We start from the raw sequence: 10,381 nt of genomic DNA on the forward strand, positions 1-10,381 counted from the left end.
CCCCCAGTATATGGGACTGGTGCCATACTCCTTGAGCCACAGGCACTGCCCTGAAAAGCTATTTTTTTAATCGGGGTACTAGTTATACAGCTGTATTAATTTGTATAAGTGAAAATAATAATAATTAATAATAATTTTTATAAGTGAAAATTCTTCAACCTGAATACTTAGGACATGTGTCTTCTCTGTGTTTGTTCCAGTTATCTAGTGCTATGTAACAAATCATCCCACAACTTGTTGACTTAAGAAACAATATTACTTTTTCTCATGAATCTGCAATTTGGGCAGAGTTGGGCAGAGATAACTTATCTTTACTGCATTTATCATCAGTTGAAAGGCCAGAGACTGGGATTATCTGAGCTTGCTTAGTTCCATGTTTTATAATTAATGATGGCTGAAATTAAACTGAATTGGTTCTGGCTATTAGGTGAAACCTTAGTTGGGACTGTTGGCTGAAACACCTGCATGGGGCCTCCTCATGTGGTCTGAGACTCCTCACAACATGGCTGCTGGGTTCCTAGTGTGAGCATAGAGCATCAAGTAGAAGCTATGTTACTTTTTTATGACCTTGTCTCCAAAGTGTATTGTGTCAGTAGCCCAGAAATTTGTTCATCAAGACAGTCACAAAAGCCCAAGCAATTTCAAGGTGAGGAAATAACAGACTCTTTCTCTGGATGGGGAATGACAAAGTTTGGAAAGAGTATTGGGGACCACATATACTGCTGTGTCAAATTAAAAGAAAATCATGCTACAATTTTGTGCTCTAATAATAATCAAGGAAAATTTTGGCACAATAAAATTGGAATCAAATAACATAGTTTGGGAGAAACAAGTAGAGGCAAATAACAAATCAACTCGCCATCAAGAAGTCTAAGATTATGTCATGTATCTTAATCCACCCTTGATCTTCTAAAAAGCCTATCATAAAAGTCTGTGACATGTGACCATCTTACATGAAGTAAAAGAATAAATGAGAAGCTTACAGCAACCCAGATTATGTGGTAGACAAGTTATTGCACAGCGCTGGTTTAGACTTGTGTATTTTTTCCCAGTCATTTGTAATCATAGCAGGGAAAAAAAGAACATTATCTACAAAATAAGAGGCTGCAGCATGCAGGAAATGGAGCATGAAAAGGATTTGTGCTGTGATGTAGAGATTAGAAAGAACAACCCATGTGAATTAGTAAACGGCAAGCAGTCAGTACATTCAAGGGTAACTTCAGTGTAACTTTAAAGGATTTGTTACATGAAGAAACAGGAATTTTCCAAAGTAATATTAAATACTGACTGTTTTTATTCCCTAGAATGAAGCAGTGATTCCTTCACTGGAATGATGTGAAAAGCTTTTCAATGCCAAGATGAAGTCAGAGCTCATTCCCACTGGAACACTTGGATGCTATTCTCTAGACATTACACCCTCTTTGCTCCTCTTCAGGTCATGCCCAAACATATATGTGTCCAGCCTTGCCCCATGATGTCATCCAAAACCAACCCATCCATCTGTGCATTCTAGCTTAAAACTTCTGGCATTCCATCCCCATTTTTGGTGATTATCTGGGGCTCCTTTTGCTCCATTTGTAAAGTATTTTGGGCTCCAGGCATGTGTCATTGTACTTCCTGTCTTCCTCCAGTTTATCACGGTCCTGCCCCACCCCACCCCTTGAATTCCAGGGCAGACTTAGTTTTCTCCATTTTATCTTTGAGAAATGGATCTCTTTCTCTTGGAATTTCTTATCCTAGGCCACTTTCAATAATTACTTCATCTGCTCAAGGGCTGGCCCTTGGATCCCATCCTAACATCAGTCTGAGAGGTCAGCAGCACTCATCTGAGATAGCTGGCACTGTGTGGGTTGTAACCTGGTATGACTGAGAATGTGTAGGGTGTGAGATCAGGTGCAAACAGTATGGAAGCCAGTCAGGATAACGGCACTGCTGACATCTTCATAGGTACTTCAAGATATTTTGTAAAAATCTTAAAAATTGAAATTGAATTTTAATGATTTTCAGAAAAGAGTCAGGTATCGAATCTTAGGGACATGATGAGCCCCCTACCCCAAGCTTAGACCAGGCCCTAACCCAGCTCTCTCTTCCTTCTAGCTCAACTTAAGTGTGTGGTCAGGTCTAATCGCCTGTAACGCATTCTCTGCAACATAGCTTTTGCATTCTCAGTTAACACTTGCTAGTTGGATTAAAAGGCATCTATTAATCTCCTTTATCATTAAATTATTCAGACCTCAAAATTATATACTCTCAGAAAAAAGTAAGTATTGTCCAAATGGATTTACATTTTCAGTGCATTTCTCTCTCCAGTGGTGCCTTTTGGCACTGTGAGCATGAATGGAAACTGTGCATGGCTTCTCATGGGTGGAGCAGTGAGGCACCTCAACTCACCATCCAGACTCTACCCATATGGCTCCTTCACTCTCATCCTCCAATAGCTTCTGATCTTCTTACCCTCTGAAAAAGACAACTGCTATATTCATGATCAAGTTGGGTAAATTAAAGATAATTTCCTCTTTTTCTAAGCCAGCTGTTTCTTTAGGATCCAGACGGGGTGAATTCTCCTTGTGTCCTCTTCCCACTACGCCTCCAACCTACGCCCACCCAAGCTGAGGGTGGAGGAGACCAATCATTTACCACTTGACTTTTGCTTCCTTCTCTTGGAGGAGGTCAGTATTTTCACATCAACTGTCCATCAATTGCTTCTCTGTCAGCATTTCACCATGACTGGGTTGACCTCTCTTTAAGAGCCTTGCTACTTTAAAAACATAGGGAGATATTTGAGGACCAGGTTAAGGAAGGCCCTTGGATGGATATATAATAAGGCATCATCTGTTAATGAATGTCAGTTAAAAACCTAACACCACATTTTTTCATCTTTGAGTTCTTGGGGAAAGTTTTGAAAAGCCTTATCTGAATAAATAGCCCGAAATCCTTGGAGAGGTTGACAATTTAATTAATTCCTCAGATGGTCATTGTGATCCTATGAGGAGTAAGACACTGACTGTCTTGATTCCATCTTGCTCAGCTAAGGAGAGTTCATAATGGCACCTTCCTCTTCAGGGTGATGTGTTTTAATGAATGTATTTATAAATATGGAATGCTTCATGCATTTGTACATCATCTTTGCACAGGGGCTATGCTTATCTTCTCTGTACCGTTCCAACTTTAGTATATGTACTTAAGGTGAGAGCAGGGTGAGGTTTAAACAGAAAACAAGAAGGAAGTACCGGGTGCAGAGTAAACCTAGGAATGGCCTATGGTAGGTTGTCCTCTCTTGGAGCTTCGAGATGATTCTAATCTAGCAAGGAGGCTAAACAAAACAAAACTAAACAGCAAAGATTGTGCCATTAAACAAAATACGAGAAATTTCATAACAGAAGGCCAAACCCTGGATTGTGGGAGGTCAAAGGGAAGGAAAACTACCTGAACATGAGAGATTCCCTACATAGCTGGGGTAGCTTTTACTCTGGAGGTTGGAGAATGGGTAGAATTTCCATACATAGGGATGTAGCTAGCAAATTCCAGACTATGTATATAAAACAGGGTTTCAAGCAGAGCCAGTTGTTGTTCTGAACTACCTGGGCATGCCAGGGAGGGTGGAAGTCAATGTACCATAAGGACTGAGGAGATTCTAAATGACCTTTTATCCCAAGAGATAGAGGAAGAATGAGCCCATCCAAGAGGAGCCATGATGAAAGCACAGCTGTATGCTAACAGAGATTAATCTGTAGCATATGTAAGCAATTGAGTGCTGATGAAGTGGTAAGGATGCCACTGAGGAAGTCAGGTCAAGGGTCATGAGCTGTCCCAGTAGGGCTGTGTCCAGGGAACTTGGAGGAAGGCCCTTGTGGCTGGTGAAGACTTCATGTAGCAGGCACTGGGGCTGGCTTGGAGATGTGGCTGGAAGTGTGTTTGAACAGCCAGCTCAGGGTCCTAACTGAGACTGCATCTTAGCTATTAGCAGAAGCTGTGAGTGTAGGGGGTGCTCCTAGAGAGATAGTATCAGGGTAAATTACCCCAAGATTCACATTAGCTCTTTCCCTAGAAGAGAGAATGAAGGGGAATTGGAAACCAAAATTGTTCTCACCTTTCATCTGTCTTAATTAGGTCTCACACTTCTCTTTTTTTCCTGTGTAAAATAAGAAGAATGATGGGATGTCATGCAATGCCACTTTATGTTATGAGTCTTTCAGTTTTACACATTTTCCTTTTAAAAAAATCTGGGAGATCTTGCCATTTTTGTGGTCTGTGTGGTTGCTACCAGAGGCTTCGGGAAGCCAAAGGGTGGTTGCAGCTATGGCTTTGAGATGGATTTTCTGAGTACCCAGCTGTACTGCTATAACATCCTAGAACTTCTTTTATTCCTGCTCTTTTAATAGTACACACAATTCATGTTACATTCCAAACTGAAGTAGAGTTGGCTATGGTTTGAAAATTTGTGCCCTCCAAAATTCATGTTGACATTTAATCCCCAGTGTGGCAGTACTGAGAGGTGTTTGGGTCATGAGGGTTCTGCTCTCATGTATGGATTAATCTAGTCATGGATTAATGGATTATCGTGGGAGGTGAACTGGTGGCTTTATACAAAGAGGAAGAGAGACCTGAGTTGTCACTCTTAGTCCTCTCACTACATGATGCCCTGTACTGCCTCAGGATGCCACAAAGCATCTCCATCAACAAGAAGGCCCTCACCAGATGTGAGCCCTTGATCTTGGCCTTCTCAGCCTCTGTAACTGTAAGACATAAATTCCTTTTCTTATAAATTACCTAGTTTCAGGTATTTCAGTAACAGAAAATATGCTAAGATAATTGACACATAGAATACACAAGAACTGTTGCAATAATATTTAGTCCATAGTTTTTGCTGGAAAATAATGTATAAGACAAGAAACATTTGTGTTTTATGCTGACACCCTCAGAGTACCCAGCTGCCAATTCTGCCACTGATTCCTGTCATTTCAGGTGCCTAATTTTTCTTTACTTATCAAGTCATGCCTCTGAACATTAGATAGAATTTAAGGGAAGTGTTCTCTGCAAGATCCTTTAACTCTTAGTTATGAAACTGTCCAAGGCAAGTTCTAATATTCATGTACAGCATGTCTAGAAGAGGCAAGGAAAATGTATAAACCTTTGATATTTTATTTTATTATAAAAGCAAATGTATAATTAACTTGAAAAAATTATACATTAAATATCAATATGTTCATGTTCATGAACTGGAATCTTCTGTTAACATTTTACCCTTTTTGCATTATCACATCTCTGTCATCTGTCCATTCATCCATTTATCTTATTTTTGACACAATGTAAAGTAGGTTGCAGATATCTGAACACTTCCCCCCAAATGTTTCACCCTTGCTGATTTTAATTATTATATTCCAGGCTCTGAGCTAAACATTTCATGTGTTATTACCTCATTTCCTTTTCACAGTGATCCACAAGCTTGGATCATCTCCATTTACCTATTTTCTCCACTGTACAGATTTGAACATAGGTGTATACGACTTTAAAGTACTTCAATAAATACAATAGAACTCATATCCAATGTTGGACAGCACCACAAGGCATAATCAGATTGTAAAACTCCAATCCAGCTATAAAATTAGGCTTGATTCTCACTGATAATAGACTGATCACTAAGGTTTGGGATGCATATAGCAAGATTTAGGTTGAAAATGGGTGAAAGAGGAAAAGCAATGAGGACAGAATGAGAGTCCGAATCTCAGGGAATCTAAGGCTGTCATTAGTAAGGACTGATATAGAATAACAACTAGGAAATCAGACCACGTGTGCTGGAAGTTTAGGTGAGGAGGAGAGTCTCTCTGTATTCCTTTCCCTTTCTATTCCACTCATCTCAAAATTCCAGTAATCTGCACTGTAAATCTAAACTGACATCCCTAAGTGGGATAAGTGATGCCATCATTATGATCAATAGGCAAGTACCAAGTTCAAGGTGCCCCATCAAAAACACATAAGGCTAGTTATCCACACTTTGGGACTGACATTTCTGTTGTGAGAAGCTTCCATGTGGTACAGAAAATTATAGCTCTCTACATACCCTTCGGTCACCTCTACCATCCCCTACATCTTCCCAATTGCCTTCTAGTTAGATGGATATGTATAAGGCTGGTTTTGGCAAATGGGCTGTGAACAGGAGTGTTGTCACATTCCATGCCCACGTGTTTAAGAGTTGGCACATGACTTTCCAGCAGACTCTTGCCCTGCCACACATATTATAAAAAGCCTTAAGACAGTGGAGCCACAAAAAAGAAAGTGCTAGAATCCCTGAGTCACTACTTAGAGTGGGCTTCCTTGGAAAGCTGGAAAATCTTCAGCAAACTTTGTGCAAATAAAAAAAGTGAACCTTTATATTTTAACCATTGGAATTTGGAAGTTTGTTTGTTATTGCAGCAAAGATTAGCTTATTCTGACTAATGCACTCTAATGAAGTAATGAATAGAGAAAGCCAAGAGGTGAGAGAGTACTCTAGGGTAGAGAGGGAAAACTCCACAGTAAACTAGGGAATTAAAAGACAGGACACACAGAGTCTGTAACATATTCAGGATTTGCTGTGGGCTCCAGGCTGAAACAACAGATGAATTTGATGAACCCACACTCAAAGTTGCTTTCCTCCAATTAAAAATCCAGAGAGTAATTCTGTGATCTTCTGAGGTGCTGATTTGCTCCATTCTAAACTTCTCCTTTCAAAATTGTTCCTTTAAACTCAGCCTGTCTTGTTGTAGCATAAGGTCTTCTTGTTCCTAGAATAAAAAATACAGTTGCTCACTATCACCCATAAAATATTGCTTCATTAACTTGAAGACTGTAATTAACTACATATCAGCCTTCTGGCTCCAGGCAAATATCCATAATTCCTTTAGTCTTTCCTCACAGTCTGCTTTGAACCTGTTAATCATTTCCCATGTCCTCTTACCATTATCAGTAGAAGGAAAAAAAATAAAAAGTTCTTAGAAGCACAGCACATGTGGCACTCTGTGAGGCACTTTGTAGATGCTCTCGCATTAGACGGAACCAGATTCACATGCAAGTACACATGAGCACAGGTGCACATGTGTGTGTATTTATGTGTGTATGAACAGATTTTTTTTTAAAAGATAGGCTAATAGTCTCGATGAGCAGAAAACAAGAAGATTGTTTATTCCCTAAATATTTCATATGTGACCATTTCAAATAACAAACTCCCCTGTGTGGTCTTTAAAAATGAGATTTAATTTGTCCCTCTCTAAAAATACTTATAATGATTTATTTTGCCAAAGTGTTGACTGCAAATGCAAGTCTGTTTGTAGAAGAAATTCCCTGACCCCTGAAAGCAATTTTATGAAATATAATTGTAGCAAAACAAACAAATAAAAATCTGAGAGAAGAATAAAGGGAGGGGTCCGGACCTCAATCTACTAAGCTTGATGAGATTTGTCTAGAGGAAAGCAAATGAAAGCTGTCATTAGGGAAAAAGAGATAATCTGGTGGCCTTGGGAAGGGCGTTTACTCCTCTCTAGGGGAGGAAGATGAGTAAATAATAGACAGGGGCAGATGGAAGGGGGGAAGGGTACTCTATGCAAACATGCAGCTGTGGCCACGTACTGCCTAGTGTGGTGTGTTAGGACAGCTGATTGATGCTGCTGTGACAAACTCCTGGCTTAGAGGCCTGTTAGGCTTGCCTGTGATTAGATCCAAGGGCCATTATCACCTGAGTACACTATAGTTAAGAGTCAGCTGATGAATTTGTTACCATCCCATCCACTCGATCAGTAGGTCTGGAGTGGGCCCAGGGATTAACAGTTTAACACCCCCCCAGGTGAATTTCTTGTTGGTGCCTGAAAGGAACAGAAGTATAAACAAGACTTGGCAATAATAAGAGGGTTGGCTGATGGCTTCAGTATTCCCTGAAGAAGAAAGAAGGAACTCTACATCACTGGGCACAATGGCACCTGTTAGGACAGGGGAGGCTGCAGCAACAATAGTAGTAAAGGAATTATGTCTTGGGAAGCGGACGGGGGTAGAAACTTCTGGAAATGGTACTGCACCCACAAAAGGCAGAGGCCCCTGCAGACTGGAAACTCCAAAAGGGTGGAAGTTGAGACAGTTTGGGATACTATTATTATGGCAAGTACTCAACAGAAATCGTTGAATTGAAGTGGAAAATAACCCAGGGACCTGGAAGCTGGAGGGAAATGAGAGCAGAGGGAGGAATTTGCTGGGGAGGGATGTTCCAACCATTCTGTGAGTAGAACAAGCCTTGGAATAACTGTTTAGTGCTCACCTCTATCAGCAAGCCTAGGATGGCTAAAAGAATTCCCCTTCCCAAGGGCCAGAAGCACCAGATCATGCGCTGACTTTAAGAGAAAAATTTAAAAAGTGAGTTTTGCCGAATTGCTTGAATTGGCATAGACCTGATACCAAGTTCCCTCAGCTGCTCTGGACATGATCAGCTCAGGGTCCAGCAGAAACCTTTTATCCTGTCAATCAACAACTTGACTCAAAATTATCCCCTTTCTAATACTTTTACCAAAGAACTTGACCACCCATATGGACAGTTTAAGGAAGTGAGTAATTCTGTCATCACCTGGTGGCCAATATGTGATTCTATTCAAGATCAGAACTAAAGATACTTGAAAATATGACCACTGAACCAAAACATCTACATGTTATCTGGTGAATTGCTATATGCACACGAGAGAATTGAGCAGGGTAGTACTAAGCTTCTGACACTATCTTTGCAGAAACAATTTTTGCTTTTACAGCCCTGACATTTGTAAAAGCAGAGGTCATCCATTCTGCTGACCACATAGTACATAGACGTTAGAGAGGTCGAATGGAAAAGACAAGGCCGTCCCCTCTTAAACCACCCATAAATCCAGCCTTCGGCTCACATGATTACTTATTCCTCTCATTTGGGCTTGTTAAGTAATTACTACGTAAATTATTAGGATAATGTAATATGCATGACTTTAAGGAATGACAAATTGTAGCTAACTTTTTTTAATTTGTTGCCATAGTTACATTTCTAGAAATTCTAAATTGTTCTTCTCTTCCCATGTATAAATTACCACCACCCTGCTATTTGTTTAGCTTTGATTGGTGAGACTGTAATTGCATGTCGGCAAAGTGTCTACAAGTCTAGTATCAAAAGTCTCACCCTGATTTCTCCTTCAATGTTCAGTTCATTGTCTGGCTGAGCCAAGGGTCTGAGTGGCCTCCATCAGAGGTTGAGAAGGCCTTGAAAGATAAGTCAGGACTAGGCAGCCCATCTTCACTTAGTGGCACCTTACTGACACTTTCTTCCCTTTGGCCACCCAATGGGCATTACTAACCAGAAGCAAGAGGGTATTGTGCAAACTCATCATCATTTATCCCATGAAACTAGACTCTCTTCCACATTGGGTTAAGTCTTAAGGAAAGGTGCGAGTATCCTGTTTTGTTTTCCATAAAATATTAAAGGATGTATTAGTGCCTGGAAGTTTGATCTACCCGAAGACACAGGGATTTGCTAGAATAGGGTTTTCTATCTGCTTGTGAATTGCAAGACTAATTTTTATCACCACACATCTTCTCTAGCTCATCTTTTAAAGGGTGAGCAGAGATACATTGAGTATTATGGGGCAGATACAAACAAAACACAAGCAAGAATGAGAAAGCTAATTTGCAGTAGCAGAACTCCAGGTAAGAGACACTGGGAAGAGTAGAGTTTAAGGCAAAATACATTAAATAATGTAAAGTGACATTTTATTTGAGTCATATTTAAGCATAATATTCAATAACATCAGAATATATAAAACCACAGCTATCAGAAATAGAAAAACAAAATTACTAGAAAACAATTAATGTGAGAGAAACCGCAATTCCTTTCGTATCTCTGTGTTTTAATAATTATGGCATTTGAATACTAAACTAAAGATTGGCCTTATCCATATCTATATCTGCTTACTTCCATCACATCTCTATGGATCTGTAAACCTTTCCTGTCTACAGAAAATTCACTTATTAAGCATCCATGAAAGAGCTGGCCGTACACCAGGCCTTGAGGAAAACTTAATAAATTTCAAAAAGCTGAAATTGTAGGGTTCATATTTTCTGATCACAAAGCAAATAATAATAATGATTATAAATGCTTAAAATACCCACTTGCTTGGAAATTAAAACAAAAACTATAATAAGTTTTTGAGTCAAAGAGGAAATCAGAACCATAATTACAGGCCGTTTAAAAAATAATGACAATGAAACAATGCTTATCAGCCCCCACGGAACGCAGTTAAAGTAGAAGTGAGAGAGAAATGTGCACTTGTGCGCACTGAAATTTTTAAACAAGAAAGGATGTAAATAAACAAACCGCACATTCAACTCAAGAAATCAGAAACTC

At 39.7% G+C, this 10,381-nt stretch overlaps 1 non-coding gene across 1 annotated transcript; it reads right to left on the minus strand.

The window, feature by feature from the left end:
• Positions 1–3,089: 3,089 nt before the first annotated feature.
• Positions 3,090–3,194, minus strand: LOC111726727. Its single transcript, XR_002774433.1, has one exon. It is a non-coding gene; the product is annotated as a U6 spliceosomal RNA (small nuclear RNA).
• Between the last annotated feature and the right edge of the window lie 7,187 nt (positions 3,195–10,381).

The sequence above is a fragment of the Otolemur garnettii genome, unplaced genomic scaffold, assembly GCF_000181295.1.
Source record: "Otolemur garnettii isolate 467f Iridium unplaced genomic scaffold, OtoGar3 scaffold00077, whole genome shotgun sequence".
Taxonomy (NCBI): Eukaryota; Metazoa; Chordata; class Mammalia; order Primates; family Galagidae; genus Otolemur; species Otolemur garnettii.